Source organism: Dipodomys merriami, unplaced genomic scaffold (assembly GCF_024711535.1).
Source record: "Dipodomys merriami isolate MVZ:Mamm:240054 unplaced genomic scaffold, mDipMer1.0.p SCAF_1663, whole genome shotgun sequence".
Classification (NCBI taxonomy): domain Eukaryota; kingdom Metazoa; phylum Chordata; class Mammalia; order Rodentia; family Heteromyidae; genus Dipodomys; species Dipodomys merriami.
In genome coordinates, this window is record NW_027203008.1 from 1 (window position 1) to 16,779 (window position 16,779).

A 16,779-nucleotide genomic window follows, 5' to 3' on the forward strand; every position below is an offset into this window, starting at 1 on the left:
ATGTAGGTGGTTGTATTTTCCCACCTCCTGAGCAGATGTCAGGGACTGCATGAGACACCCAATTTGTGGCAGAGCAACCAGTCCCAGGACAGCACCAGTGCAACAGATAGTGGGAACACCACACTTTTAGTTGTGACAGGATAGCAGTTGCTCTGTTTTTGCACTTGGCATAATTATCTTGTGTCTAGAGCAAAGGAAGCATCATGATCTTGAAATATCACAAGTTAGTCTAAGCTGGTTCTGTTGAGTTGGTCTGCTTTTCCTGTAGCCATTCCCTTAAGTGTTTGGCAGGGCACCTGAAATGCTAGAATGACTGGGCATCTGTGTGTGGAGTCCTCAGAGACTGTCGTGTATACATGGTTTCTGGTGGCCTCAACACATGGCAGCTCATAACTGCAGGAGCTCAAAGGTGGCAGTGACTAGACCTTCTTCAGACTCAAGCCATAATTCTGTGGCTTGCCCTCAGATGAGACAAGTGAGGCCCATCTAATTCAAGAAGAGGGCCAGTGCCTGTGTGCTTGACTGAAAGCCACCAGTCAGACAGAAGCTGGGGGGTCCTTCAGAAGCTGAGGCTACTTCCAGTCACTGTTGGAGGCAGCAATTGGATGAGAAAGGCACCAAGGGCCTTCAAGAAGGTTCTGAGGAATTCTATTCGTGGATTTCACATCTGTTGAATCAATAAAGTATGGGGGACGGAGCATTCCAAGGCAGAGCCCCCTCCTGTGCTACCATAGAGCCTGGAAAATGGGATGCTATCCTGTCACATTGGTGCCAGTGAACAGCAGGCTCCTGTCAGATCCAACCTATGGTGCGATTTGCAACTGTTCTTCCCTAAGTGCGTTCTCTGGAGACCTCACTCTTCCGCTTGTGTGGTGGTGTCTTTCAGCGAGAGTATCTCAAAGTAAGTGTCTGCACCTGCAGAGAAGTCAGGGTTATCTTGCCTTGGCTCCTGAAAGAAAGGCCTTGATATCCTTCACCATCAGGAGAGGTCCCTTTCCAGACCCCTGAGGAACTTTGGGCTGTGCAGTGGCTTCCATTGATTCATGTCCAATCCTTCCCATGTCACTCAGACCTCAAATGGTTTCAGAGAAGGTGTCACCATATTAGGGGGTGTAGTGACTATTTGCTTATCAAGCCTGTAGAGAAGGAGATTCCAACTCAGTATGTGCACACAGGATTGTGAATCCAATGGTCACTACACTTGTCACATTGAATTGTCTGTTTGGAGGGACTGTTTTGAGTCTTCCCTGAGCACAGTCTTTCACCAGATACAAAGCATGTATCTGTTGTTGATTTCACGGTTTTGACTGCTATTTCACAATGATTCAGTGTAGGTTCCCTCCACAAAGCCAGGAAGCTGTCACGTTGTTATGTAAGTGAATGACCAAACCAGGCTCGTGGTTTCATAGGTGAGTTTGCCAGGTATTTGGTGAGAACGATTTCAGGTTCTCAGGTGAGGTGGATTCTATATGTCATGATGCAGGTAGGGTTTGGGAAATGGGGTACTTGACATGCAGATTTTATTGAGAGTTGCTTAGAGATGGACTGTGAGAAAGTGAAGGGGCTCAGGGTCAGAGCAGTCACTATTGGGCAAATCATGAACATAGATGTGATGGGAATGTGTGTAGCCAGCCTAATGTGGGGTGGTTGTTAGACATTCAAAATGCATAATACCCCTTAGCTGGCTAAGTATTTTAAAGTTAGAAGCACAGGATTTTATGTTTTGGGAGAAAATTGTAACACATGTATTGAACTTTTTAAAAACCAAATTTAGGCTCTTAATTTTGTTTTTAATAAAAATTTCATCCCAGCTACAGGGAAGGGCTAAAATCAGGAGCATTGACCTTTCAGGATAGCATGGGGAAAAAATTGAAAAGCTGAGGATGGTGGCATGCATCTGTCATCCCAGTGTGGCATGACATGCAAGTAGGAAGATCCCAGAATGTCTGGTCTTGGCATAAAGCATCACACAAAGGGATGTGGCATGGCTACAGTGGTAGAGCACTTGATTATCAAGAATGAAACACTGAGTCAGATGCCAATAATGCCAAAAGTACACAAATTAAGAGAATGAATCTAAATAAACCCCTCATGCCCACTGAATGGCCTTCATGAAATTCAAGGCCACCATTTCCTTCATCATTAGTGATTTTTGAAACACCACATGGGAATATTGGAAGGGCTGTCTGGGTTTTCCTGCTTCCTCTGCTGAGAAACCTGTCCATATGCTTTTAGATTTTAAGAACTACTATGAATTCTTTTTTTTTGGTATTCAGGTAAGGGGTAGGTTTATTCAAGATGGCACCAGGCCATCTTGGCCCTCCACAAGGCTGGGAAAGGCCTGGGAAAGAGTTGGGAAAGAGCTGGGAAAGAGAACTGGGAAAGAGAGAGCTGGGAAAGAGAGAGAGTTGGGAAAGAGAGCATCTGGGCCTGGGTTAGGCTTTATCTGGGGTATGGGTGGAGAAAGGTGTGGCCACATCAAATTCAGATGTGACCTCAGTGGATGCAGATGTGACCTCTTCCAGGCGTTCCAGGCGCCTAGGTAATGCAGGTACTCAGTGGAGACTTTGCTCTCCATCCAGGAGCAGACCTTACATTCCAGTCTTTTAATAATCATGAAATGGGGCACGGATTCTCTCTGGCTACTTCCTGCTGAACAGGGGCGTTGATATTAGGGATAAAAGTCTGAAATTTGGTCCCCTCCCAGAGAAGGCAGTGAGCAGCTGCTGTCCCTTGGTGGTGTGAGTCCTTAGATGAACTCTGGAGAGGTCTCATGAGGCATTGAAGGGCTGGAAAAAAATACTAGAGAGCAAATAAATGGCAAGAGGAAGGACTGAAAATGTTGGTTGAAATGTCTCCAGCTACTTATGATATCTGGCAACTAGGTAGAGGATAAGTCAAGTGACAAAGACAAGAATATAAATTCCTGTTCAGTTAATAGGTAGACAGGTATAGACATTGGATGGGCAGGCTTCTTACTTCTATTGACCTCCCAACTGTGGTTAATTTTGAAAGGGCAGGCACAAAGTAGCTGTTTGACAACATCTCCTCTTACACCTATCCATGGTCCCTTGTTCCCCAGACTGGCTGAGTCTAGGTGCTCGTTGCTGGGATGGTTGTCCCAGTTGGTATTCAAGGAGGTTTGAACTCAAGGCCTGGGCACTATCCCTGAGCACTTCTACTCAAGGCTAGTGCTCTATCACATTAAGTTACAGTACCATTTCCAGTGTTTGGCTGGTTAGAGATAAGAGTCTTGAGCCATGCTTCCAACCTGGCTCTTTTCAGGTTAGTTGGGAGATGGAGTCTTAGGGATTTTTCAGCCCAGGCTGCCTTTGAACTGCAATCTTTGCCACAAAGGCCCTTTATTATTTCCAATAAATCAACAAGGAGATCAAATAGAATAGAGAATAGAGCCTACCTGGTCCTTATCAAGAATTGACCAACAAATATTCTGCAATGACTAAACTTGTTAGATGTGATGAAAATTTTAGCACAGATAGGCCCAGTATTTTAAAACCACGTAGTTAGTAGTAGAACACACAACATAAAACAAAAAAGGCAAAACTCAAAACCTGAATTTTTTTTAATTGTGAAAATACTGTACAGAGGCGTTACAATTACATGGGCAAGATACCGAGTACATTTCCTATCAAGCATTGACAACAGTGTGTAGACATCTTTGGTAACAAAGCACATCAGATGGTTGGGCCTCACTTACCAGGGCCTGAAAAAGAGCAACTTGTTAGCAAGATACCTTAGAATAGATGGATGGAGTAGTAAGCTTGGTGGAAGTTGAAGGCTCAGATGGGGCCAAACCCTTAACCCACCATGTGTGGCTTCCCCACTTCCCCAAGAGCCCTCTAGAGAAAAAAGGCCAAGACCCAAAACCAAGCATCCTAGGCTTCAGAGGTGAGTGGCCTTTTTCAGCTAAAGGCTGTAGGAGCTCTCTGGCATGGTGCCATGTCTGGACAGAGACTGAGCAACTGAGAATTGTAGAGAGTAGTTTCACTCACCAGAGTAGAGAAGTGGTGTGGACGTGGATGTGAAGGCCAGCAATGGTATCGGTGTGATGTGTCCACAGCAGACAGACCAATTCGCAAAAGGCCATCAGAACTGTGGATATTCCTCAGAGCAAAAAGGGAAAAACAAGCAAAAACAGAAAAAAAGAGGAAAAAAACAGAGAGGAATCCCACCTATCCTGACTTTAAGCCCTTAATCCGAGTCACGACACCATTTGTTAGATTTTTAAAAAGAGGTAGCTGAGTAAGAAGAGCACCACGCACTTGGTATTCAGGTAAGGGGTAGGTTTAGTCATTGTTCTGGCTGGCACCAGGCCATCTTGGCCCTCCACGCGGCTGGGAAAGGCCGGGAAAGACCTGGGAAAGAGCTGGGAAAGAGAACTGAGAAAGATCGCTGGGAAAGAGAGGTGGAAAAGAGAGAGAGCTGGGAAAGAGAGAGCTGGGAAAGACAGAGAGTTGGGAAAGAGAGAGCTGGAAAAGAGAGAGTTGGAAAAGTACTATGAATTCTTGAATCATTTCTAGGAAGAGGGATTATGGGAAAGTTTGCAGGTATCAGGTCTTTGTTATGGTAGGCGTGAGGTTTCTACACAGCAAACATAGAGCCTCCATGATTTAAGAAGCCTTTCATTGGGTCTGGTACTCGTTAATTCTGTTGAAATACTTTCCCTTTTTCCTCTTGAAAAATAAGTTCCAAAATAGAGTTTATTTTAACTTCCATCACTAAAAGTTCTTCCTTTTACTCTATGGGCAGTTCACACATGACCAAAATTTAAACCAGCTGGTTTTACTGCATCATATACCTTTGCTATGTATCAAATTTTTCATCCTAATCCTCAAATCATGTAATAATTTGCCTATTTATGACTGAATTGTAGTTCCTTTATTAATAAAAGCTAATGGGAAAGGATTGTGTATTTAGTTGATGAATAGACCTACATTTTATTTCCCTGAGATACTGTAGCAGAGTATTAAAAGGAATGTAATATATATATTTGGGGGGGGGGTCCCATCGAGGGGCCTGAACCTGGGCCTGAGCACTGTCCCTCAGCTCTTCAGCTCAAAGCTAGTGCTCTACCACTTGAGCCACAACGCCACTTCCAGCTTTTTTATTTTTGCTTATGGGATCCTGAGGAATCTAACCCAGGGCCTGCAAGGTAAGCACTCTACCACTAAGCCAACTTCCCAGCCTGGTATGTAATATTTTATTGATAAGTCTATCCCTTAAAATGAATATATTTTGGGGCTGGGAAGGTGGCTCAGTGGTAGAGCGCTTGCCTTGCATGCCTGAGGCCATGGGTTTGATTCCTCAGCACCATATAAGGAAAAAGAAAAAAGCCAGAAGTGGCGCTGTGGCTCAAGTGGTAGAGCGCTAGCCTTGAGCTGAAGAGCTGAGGGACAGCGCCTAGGCCTAGAGTTCAGGCCCCACGACGGGACCCCCCTCAAAAAAAGTAATATATTTTAGGATGTCATTATTTTAATGTGAATTATGTAAATGTTGATAATATGCTGTTGGTTATACATTTAGTTTTCAAGAGTTTCACTTAATTGCTTTTTTTGCCCACATATGGTACAAGTCTATTTGCAATTGTTTTTTAATGGCACTAATAGTATAGTTTATATAGAGAAAATAGAGTTATTTTAGGACCCTATGATTGGTTATAGTATTAATAACACAATTAATTTGAAGTATCAATATTTCTCACCAATTACTGACTCTTAATGAGGTTGCGTGTGGAGTTTTGGAGTGCAAATGAGATGGTGGATGTATAGAGTTGTAAGGAAGTGTTTAGGGACCATTAAAAGGCATTGGGTGACCCCAAAGTGTAGGTCCCTGGTCTTCTGTGAGTAACTAGTTCTAGGAAGGTCTCAGGAGAGATCTGCATTGCTTGAGACACATTGTGCTCCTGATATGCATACCCCTGGCCCACCTAGATATGTCCTTTCTGGAGGCCTGGCTCTCTTGTGACTTTATCTATGAAGCACCCAGCCCTCATGGGGATTTGATATTTCAGTAGCTCTTAAAGCCTAGGCAGAATAGAAGACAGAGCTAACCTCTCCCAGTTCCCAGGTCTTGCTTTGAATGGATGGATGGAGAATAGGGGAGATATGAAGCTGTAGGTCAAGCAGGAGTGGCTCAGGTCATGTGCCAGAATCCCAGATGTTCCTTGTAATTGTAGAAGACTCCTATAGCTTCTACAGTGCAGTGCAGGGCAATGAATATTGGCATTGAAGGCAGGGACAACATCAGGTATCAGATGTGCCTCCTTTAAACATGTCCAGGCCTCAGCCTGCATTTTGTCCTCTGAGAAATTGGGATGGTTTTCTTTCCTGATGGTCTTGCTTTGTGTCTATGAGATCCACTTGGAAGTCTTGCTGAGAAGGTGATGCTGTGATTCCCTCATCTGGGCAAGGAAGGCAGGAGGAAGAGAAGAGAGTGTGAGAAACAGAATCCTTCTCTAAGCTTGTCCTAAGGAGGTCTGTCTATGTGGTAGATAGTGCTTCCAATCTGGCTTTGTGTCAGAGCCTCTGCTACCTGCCTCTGGCTTTACTGGATGGCACCCTTGGCTGCAGAGAGTATGGGCTCGGCTTGAATGTTCCTTGTCTCTTGTGTGTTGGTATACTAACCCGGCCTCCTGATTGACGGCTGAGAACCCTGTCTCACTTGGGGGTAAACTTATCTCCAAGAAGCTCCAGACCAGTCACCCCTCTGGGCATTTGATTTACTAGGGAACTCAAGCCTGAGCATAGCATGCACACAGCTGCTGCATTAGGGTGCCTGACAATATCATCAGCCCTTTAGTGCTCATTTGTGCATACTTGTTGATGTGGTGCCTGGAGCCTACAAGTCCAGCTTCCTTGTTACCCTGGAGCATTGAGGACTTCAGAGTGAGTACTCAGTGAGTACCTAATGGCACCCAGTACAGAACTGCTCTGTGTACTCACAGTAGTAGACATAGTGCTCAATTACTGTAGGTGATTCATAAGTGAATTAAGAGGGCACATGGAAGAAGGATTGGTTAGCTTGAGTTCATACCAAAAATAGATGAGAAATATTTAGGTCTTCACAGGAAGGTGATATTGGTTCTGAATATTGGGGGATGAGATATTCTTTGGTGGTCTCTGGGAAGAGTCTGAGGCCCTGGCAAGCTGTGCACTATTCTATTTGGTTCCTTGGTGCCAAATTACCTGTCTAATACTAAACGGTTCCTGTTAGCTCCAATCAGATCCTATTATACTAGTGCAATTTGAGTTCCAGCATCAAAAGCTCCTTGTTCAGTTAGCCGAGCTCTTTGAGTTAGTTACTAAATCTGTCTTTTGTGTGAAGCCTGCATGCTTGTCTTGGAAGAAAGTGCTGAAACATCAAATTATTTATGAAGCCTGTTTTCTTTGCTTACTCATAAAGGGATAAATAGCAGTTTTAGAGCCACAGTATTGGCCGGAAAGGAGGAACAATGGCTCATTGTCTTCTCTAGTTCTGAAGGATCACTGTTCCCATGGGGCTCTAAAACAGAGCTAGCTGTGGGTGTGATGGGTTTAATCAAAACTGCTACAAAGACTTTACAAATAGGGCACAAACTCTTGAGAGTGTTTACATAGATATGAGTCTTTTTTGTATTCATGTAAGTAAATCAGTAGTACATTCCTCAGAATAAATACAATTTGTGCATTGTAGAAAATGTGTGTAATAGAGATAAAGCATGATGAAAAACTAATTCCATATCTCAGCAGAAAGGATGGAACACTACCAACACCTTAATGTACAATGTTTTAAATGTCTCTAAGCATGTGTGTCTATCTTACCTTTAGCATATACCTACTAACACTTTTAAAAGAAGGGCATTAAAAGTGTATTTTCTTTTTATTTTCATCACAGCCACGGTCTCTCTCTGGTTCACCAGGTTGCCCATTGACTTGACAACTCTCCCATAGTCTTAGCTGATCTGTTGTCATCACCCTTCCAATAAGACCTGTTGCAACAATGAGAAGTACAAAATGTCATGTCAAAACCAGCTTTACAATGTCGGTGTGGGGGGGGAGGGGGGTATAATTGGGTGGGGGGAGGGGGGTAAAATTGGGTGGGGGGAGGGGGGAGGCGGGGAAGGGAAGTGAAGGGTAAACAAAGGAGGAGGCTGCAATGCTTGGTAAGAAATGTATGCATTATCCTGCCCATGTAATTGTAGCCCCCCCTGTACAGTATGTTCTCAAATAAAATAAAATACAATTAAAAAAAAAAAGAAATATTCTTAGCCTTACTAAGAGCACATAACTTGTGGGGGTGAGGTTATCACAGGAGTTACAGCTCTGTGGCACTTAGAGTAGGGTTTCTAAGTAGTCCCAGGACAGGAGTTGGAATGGCTCTGTCATTTAGGAAATACCAGGTTTCTCTGAGTCCTTGGTGGAATGGTATTGGATAGGCCCCTTTATGGCTTACCCTAAGTTTTTGGGACAGTCAGGACTGAGTTGTGCTATGTCTCCAGCTCTGTCACTTGTCACTTTGTGGGTCATTGAAGATGCTTTTCACTGCTTGCAGATGGCTCCAGTGATATTTATAGAAACAGTTTCATCAGAACATGCAGTATTTGGGAAATAGCATGGGAAATACTTGGCTCTGTGGACCTTCTTGTCAGTGTGGGGAAGTAAAATTACACAAGAAGGGACCAGAAAAAATTGTGTCTTCTCCTGATTTTAAGAAAACCTAGAGTTTTTTTCTCTTTGCCTCTCATAATGAGTGTCAAAAAGTTCCATCTTGTTGCTGCTACAAAAGAATACTTGCTCAGTGTCCAGGTTCTCACATCCAGCCACTCCAGAAGGGGGAGATGAGTGTGTTCTTGAAGTCTGCTGAGGACTCCATTCTTAGTTGGAGTCCAAGACCCAGGTACCACCTGTTCATCTTGACAAGTTAAAGGCATGAGAGTCTGTGGCTCACCTCACCTCTCCCCTGCAGGACTTGGGCAGGAAATGTGAGGCTCAGCTACTTTGCCAATAACTGGCATATACCCAGGTACTTCCAGTGTCATAAAAAGGAACAGGATTTTCCCTGTGTCCCTTTACTTCTCTGATAGAAAAGAAGTAATGATTAATTTGTTTAATGCTGGTGATATTCAGCTATTGTGATACCAAGCGGTATATCTTTGAAGTTTGAGTCTGAAATGTTCCCTAAAGGCCCATGTGTTATAGACTTTGTGGCCACCCCATGATGAAGCTGGCAGAACATTCAGCTGTGTGCAGTGATCACCTCATAATTTTGTATTATGCCTGTCATCCCATTAATTGGGAAGCATATTAAGATTATAGGGAGGCATGAGTCAAGTGTTAGAGTGGCCTTCCAGCAATCATAGAGCTCTGAGTTCAATCCCTAGGACTTCAAGCAACCATTCAGAAACACACCCCATGCTATGGTAGAGTCAATCTTTTTATTCCACAGCTGAGGTGACCAGCTCCCAGTCTTGCCTACCTTCCTTCCTGCCTCCCTCCCTCTTTCCACTTCCCTCGCTACCTCTCTTTCTTTCCTTCCTTCTTTCCTCTCTCTCCCTATCTTCTTCCTTCCTTCCTTTCTTTCTTGTTTTTGACCTTATAGAAACTCTTGCCTTGTAATCTGTGTTTACTTCACGTTTGTCTTCTGAGTGTGAAGATAGTTTTTCTCCCAAATGCTACAGCAGGTAATCATTTAATATTTTATGTGTTTCCCATCTGCATATTTGTTTGCTTGTTTATCTTGTTTAGGTTTGAACTCAAGACTAGTTTGCTGGGCACATGCTCACACAGCCACTTGAGACACATCTCTACTCCTTTTTAGCTTCAGTTATATTTTATATAGGACCTCATGTTTTTTGTCTTAACTAGGCAGAACCAACATCCTCCTGTCCACAGCTTCCTGGAGTTTGAGATGGGATACATGCACAATCATCCCCAGTTTATTGAGATGATGTTTCAATTTTTTGTGCAAGATGGCCTCCAACTTTGATCATCTTGATCTCCACCTTCTGAGTAGCTGGGATTTGGGGGGACAGACATGCACCATCCCATCCTTGGCTTTGAAAAACTTCTTCATTTTATGTGTTTGTTGTCTGTATCTGGGGGCCTTTTCCCCCACCGTGCCTCTTTCTTAATGAATAGAGATGTTATTCATTTTGTTCTCTGGTTAGGTTCATGTAAGATGTCAGCAAACTTTTTTGTGTGTGGCAGTCTTGGGGTAGAACTCAGGACCTGAGTACTGTCCCTGAACTTTTTTGTTCTAGGCTAGTACTCTACCACTTGAGCCATACCCCCACTTCTGGATTATTGGTGGTTAATTGAAGATAAGATTCTCATGGACTTTTTTGTCAATGCTAGCTTTGAACCATGATCCTCACGTTTCAGCCACCTGAGTAACTAGGATTATATGCATGAACCATCAGTGTCCAGGTGTCAGCAGACATTTTTAAGGGGGAATGAACAAATGGGTAGTAGTTCATTTTCACCTGTCTGTAGGTGTTTAATATTGGTCTGATTTTTTTTGCTTAGCTTTTCCTTGGGTGGAGTTAAAAGTTTCTGCTTTTCAACAAAGGATATTAATGTCTACTGAAGGAATAAGAGCTATATCTTAGAGAGACCATCCATATTCTTTTTGAATAAATGCTTATCTATGACAATCTGGATATGCATATTTCCTCGCAGGTTTTAGAAGCTCAGAATCTTCAGCAATTCAGCTTACCACAGACTCTAAATTATTTCATTCAGGTCTCCTGTTTCTAGGATTTCTGAAATTTTGAATTCTCTCCTTTCTTAGAAATTACAAAATAGGTAATTCTGTTATGCATTTCCTTTGATTTTACTGGGACTTTAGAGTGGTCTTCGATAAATAAATGGGTGAATAAACAAACTTTCTGTGATCTAACAACATACTTCTGGTGATTTAGCTGAAAGTATTACATTCATTTTTCCTAATGATCTCATTCTTCTCTGTTCAAATTGTTGTCAGTCACTGATCAATGTTGCATATAAATTGAGGTCTCAAAAGCAAAATAATCCATAGCCTTCAAAATGGATACAGTCCCGTAATTATGAAGAACAACTACCTTCAAAGACCTCTTGTTATTAGAGAAGTGCCTTATAAACCCACTGAGGGAATCTTTGGAGTGAATTTTGTAAGTTTCCTAAGGGCAGGATCATGTTCATACAATTCTGAGCACTTTCTGAGTGTTTTGTTATGTTGGCTTTTTGTCTTTCTTCTCTCAATGTCAAGTCTTAACATGTAAGTACTCAGTAGTACAGTTAATCAGGAGTGCAGCAGACTTGGTTTACAAAGAGGTGACTCCCAGTCACTTGTTTGTACAACTTCATTCTCATTGGACCCTCTATGGGCTCTTATTAAGACCTTCAATATTGGGAAAAGGGAGGAGGACTGAAAGGGGATAGGCTTGACTCAATTGTCAATAGGTGAGGACTGTTTATTGAGGAACACCAAGGGGCACAGACCTTCCTACAGTTTGGAGGTTGTGGGTAGGAGCTGGGCTTTTCATCTGAGCAAGGAGGCAGAGATGAATGAAAGGGCCTAGTCTAGTGAATTGTGCCTTTCAAATGAGCTCACGTGGGATGTTCACAGCTGGGTTCAGGCACATCAAACAAACATACCTGGGAATTTGTCTGGCATCTGTATGGACCAGGGACAATAGGGTGGGAGTCAATCCTTCACTCTACATCTGATACTGTTGCCTTTGGTAGTCCTGTGACAGAACACCTTTTGACACCTGAATTCTTTCCTGTTTTCCTCACATTTTCTGTCTTATTGCTTAAAGACAAGCTATAAAATACTATTTCCTACTCCTGTGATTATTGAGCTTATGAATTGTCAATGAGCCCTTATACACACGGGATGAAGTAAATTTCTTCCCTGGGGCTTCTGGGCCCTGTTTGGCTAAGGTTAGCCTTTACACACACACACACACACACACACACACACACACACACACACACACACACACACACACTCACACACACACACACGCACACACATGCACACAACTTCAGACTCTCATTGTTTCTAGGCTTTCTCCACGGTATTCATTGTCCCAATCAGAATTACTTAAATACTGAAAATTGGACCCTATTAATAATTATTCTGGGACAATGCCACAAGTTGGTTGGACTCAGAGAACAGGAACACATGATCATTTTAGGTATATATTACTCTTGTTCTCTTTTCCCCTTGATCTCCATTCTTTTCTACTTAGTTCAGCTCAAGACTCTCTTGTCTTTAGTGGCTTATTGCTAGGAAGCTTCTCTGAATGAAGTCTGAGTTTACTAGGTCAAAATGATGAGGCTCCATGTCAGAAGCCATTTTGTTCTTCAGCTCAGTGTTTAACTTCTGGGGTAACATTTTGGAGTGTGGGTTCTATAGCAGGCTGTGTCCTGGCTATTAGTAGCAAGAACTAGACCACAGAGGGCCCAATGTCACTAAATTGTCTGTGTTTGTTGTACATATATGTCTTATATTTGCCATTTTTTTTGCTTTTCAAGTCCCCTATTCTTAGAGAAGATCAACATTTTAAAGCAGTACCTATTTAAGATAAAAGCCATTTTATTAATGTTAATGATTAGCATATCTAATCACTTAGCTACCTTCTTATATCTTTTACAAAAATTGTTGAAGCTTCACACCTCTTGTTTAAACTTCTGTAAAGAGATTAAAGGGTCAATATTAATACCATAAGAAGTACTTGATAAGCTATAAAATAGTATCCATGTGTTAGTCCTTATGTTCTGTTTCAAATAGTGAAATTTAATTCTTGACCAATAATGCTATATATCAAGTTGTATAACACTCTCAAAGAAGCTCAGCACTTATATAAGGAATCTACTCTCAAAAATGGATTTTTAAATTCTTTGTTTTGTATTTCTAGAGCTATGTTTTCATTGCTTATACCAATACCAGTTAGATATGTTGTATGGTCATTCTTTTAATTCATGGTTTTGCATTTTGCTCTTTGGAAAGTGTTTGATGATAAAGATACACTTTAAATTTAACATCAACAAACCTGTGCCTGTTTCATTTTCTACACAATTGAAATGTCAGGTAAGTGCTTTTCAGTTTTCCTTGGAATCAGAGTTCAGGAAGGGATCATTTAGATTCTTGCCTGGCGAAAATATCAGCAGTGGCAGTGGGCAGTGTTCCTAATCATGGCTACCATGGCAGATGTGGGTGGCAGCTCCAGCTGAGGTGTCTGCCCCTGGCACTGTGCCATCGGTGGCTTCTTGACACCAGTTCTGCAGATATGGAGACTCATTCTTGGTGTTGTGCCTCTTTTGCACCAAGAATATTCTTGGTGTGTTCTCTGGCTTTCCTGGATGTTTAGAGATGTTTGCATACATATTATAAAAAAAATTTAGCCTAGCAGAAGTAGAGAAAAATTATATAAGGAATCTTTACCTTTCAGCAGGCACACTTAAAAATAGTGCAAATTTTATTGTTTTCTTTGTTTACTGTTGCTATTAAAGAATTTAACAGTATTTTCACTTCAGTATAAGTCTCCAAGAAATAAAGACGTTTTCTTGTATAACTTTACTATTCTTCATCTTTTCTATTAAGTTAATAGCAGTTCTTTAATATTGTCATTTAAGCCTGTATTTCCTCGATTTTCTAAAAAAAAAAAAAAAGAACCAAGCCTCTGCCTTTTTGTGTGTGTGATATTGGTGACAGAACTCAGGGACTTGTGCTCCTAGTGTTCCTCCACTTGAGTAATTCCTCCAAATGTGCTCAATTCTCAGCTGAGGTCTTGCAAGCATTTCTGTCTAGGCTGGTCCCAAACATGTGGTTTGCACAGGAAGTAGAAATAGCCATGAGGAAAGACACATGTGGATGTGTAGTTGTGTATATAGCTATTGAAGGTAAAATATTCTTACACAGAGGCATCCCCTCTAAAGTCTAGTCACCCAATGTAGACTTGTACATGGTATTTGTAAGCAAGTTTGGATGGGGATAGAGATAGTGGTATGGAATAAATTTCTAGGAAGAAATAATTCTGCAAAGGGCATGTTCAGGTAAGTGAACAACCTAAGAAAATTAGAGATTTGTGACAGTTTCTCAGCAATTGCAGGCTGTGAAGGAAATGGCCCAGCAAGGTAAGTGTGCTTACAGAAGCTATAGGCCAAGGTACTTTGAACAATGACTGGTTTGGTTTGTCACCAGAATGTTCCTGCAGGGGTAAGAGTACTGGCTTATTTCAGATTGCTCAGCCTCAGGTCATCCATGCTAGTCTCCTTGCCATCAGTATACTAGTTTCATTGTGTGCCATAAGAAAAACACTTTCTTTGATGCTTATCATGATCAGGACAATTGTGAGGGCCATAAGGTTTCAGACTATGACAATAAATGTATTCATTCATTCATTCATTTTTGATGTTTCAGTGTTGTTCTGCCATAGGTCTTGCTGTGCAAGCCACAGTTGAGTCATACCTCAAGACTTCCTACCAACAAATGAATGAAAGTATTACAGGTATGTATCCATCTGTTTATTTCAATGAGATCTTCTATGTTGTATGGTTTCCAACCTTGAATTGATGATTCAAAGAAATCGCCAAGACTGTATACTAAAAGAAAAAAAATTCTTTGGATGCTTGTATATGAGAGCAACAGTCAGCAGCTATGTTAAAGAGCCTTGTGTCCTGAGATGGGTTGCATAGTGTGTATGCCTTTTAAGTTATGCCTGTGTGTCCCTGTTTGTATGTCCTGAGGTTTGAACTGAGGTCCAAGGTGCTGTCCTGAATTTTCTTTTCAAGACTAGTTCTCCATCACTATAATCTTGCATTTGAAAATTAATGTTTGTTTGTCATGGGGCTTGAATTCTGGGTTGACGTCCCTCAGTTCTTCAGCTCAAAATTAACATTCTGTCCCTTGAGCCATAGCACCTGTTTTCTGGTGGTTTAATGGAGGTAAGAGTTTCACGGACTTTCCTGCATAGACTGGCTTTGAACCATGATCCTCAGTTCTTAGCCTTCTGAATAGCTAGGATTACAGGCATGAGCCACTGGCATCCAGCTGGAAATTACTGGGTTTTTTAAACATAACAAATATTATTGACAAATAAACAATTGTGGCCTCATCAGAAGGAAGTCCAGTTGCTTTCCACCATTGTCCCATTCCTATAATCTTACCTCGGAAAGATGAGAACTGGAGAATCATGGTTTGAAGAAACTCCTAAAAACAAGTCCACAAAACTCCATCTGTAGTTAACGAATCAAAATACAGAATGGAGGCCTGATTCAGTTGGAAGAGTGTCAGCTTTGAGCAAGCAAACAAATCCTAAAAAACATGAGTTCATGTTCTTAGTTTAAGTGGTTGCAAAATATGTAGATGACATCCAGGCATACAGTCAAATAAATAGAAGATGATAGATCACACTTTCTTGTTGCAAGTTGATCCCACAAGGTAAAACAGCTCATAATACTGGATAAAATATAACTTTTAAATTATTAATTGGATTTGAAATGATACCCAATGCATACAATTCTTGCAGCTCCAAAAATAGCTCTTTGCACCCCCACAAATACCAGTTTTTGAAATCAGAGCCTTGCCCTTTCTTGCCTTTGCTTTCTCATCTAGCCAAGCTCTCTCTCTCTCTCTCTCTCTCTCTCTCTCTCTCTCTCTCTCTCTCTCTCTCTCTCTCTCTCTCTCTCTCTCTCTCTCTCTCTCTCTCTCTCTCTCTCTCTCTCTCTGTCTCTCATATAACTCTCATCCATGAGATTCAATTCCCTTGTCTTCCAAAAAATTCAGCAATTTTAATTGTTCTGTTTCCATACATGAAAATAAGTTACATCAAGACTTAAAACCTTTAGCTTTGGGATATACCACTTGGGTTAGCTGGTGGCATACTCATCATTAGACATTTGCAGTCCTAAGAATGGTTGTTACATCTATTGGGGAAGCAGAGGAGGAGCACTGGAGGGCTGCTTAAGCATCTTGAAGACCAAAGAGTACCAGATGTTTAAAGGAAGCCTTGGTTCTCCATCAGGTACCAGAAGAGGAGTGCAGAAAAGTTCTGGTAACTGTTGATTTTGCTATTAACTTTCACAGAAACCGTACTCCAATTTTGATTCAGGTGACCACCCACAAATACACCATTGGTGTATTTTCCAGGCATGAAGTATAAATCCAGCAAAGCATGAAATCCCTTGTAATGACTAATTTAACAAGAGCCCATGACTTTTTGAGAAGATTGAACCTGGGGCCTAAACCCAGGACATAGAGCGAAGGGAAAGGAAAGGCACTGGGCAGAGTAGAGTGACTGTGGCATCCCAAAATGGTTGATTAAAAGTAACAGCAATTATTGTGCATTTCAGTCTATTCTACATAGGTGGGTTTCAATACTGTAGCTGGATCCACTTACAAGGAATGGGACAATGGTTGGAGGCAAAGCGGCTTCTTCATTATATTTGTCAAGAATATTTTTGCCATTTTTTTAAAGCAGTAATTTTCAGCTGGGTGCTAGTGGCTCATGCCTGTAATCCTAGCTACTCAGGAGGCTGAAAACTGAGGATCATGGTTCAAAGCCAGTCTGGGCAGGAAAGACCATGAGATTTTTAAGACTTTTTATGTATCTAATCAAGCCTATTTCCCATTTCACCCTGACAAAAGCAATGTGAAATGTGTAAAAAATATCAGTTTCAAACAAAACTCAATCGAGCAAGATACATTTGCAGTTTGAAAAGTTACAAGAAAAGTAGTGCCTTGTGGTAAAGTTTCTTACTCAACAATTTCAAATGTCTCAGTGTCTGTGTATAA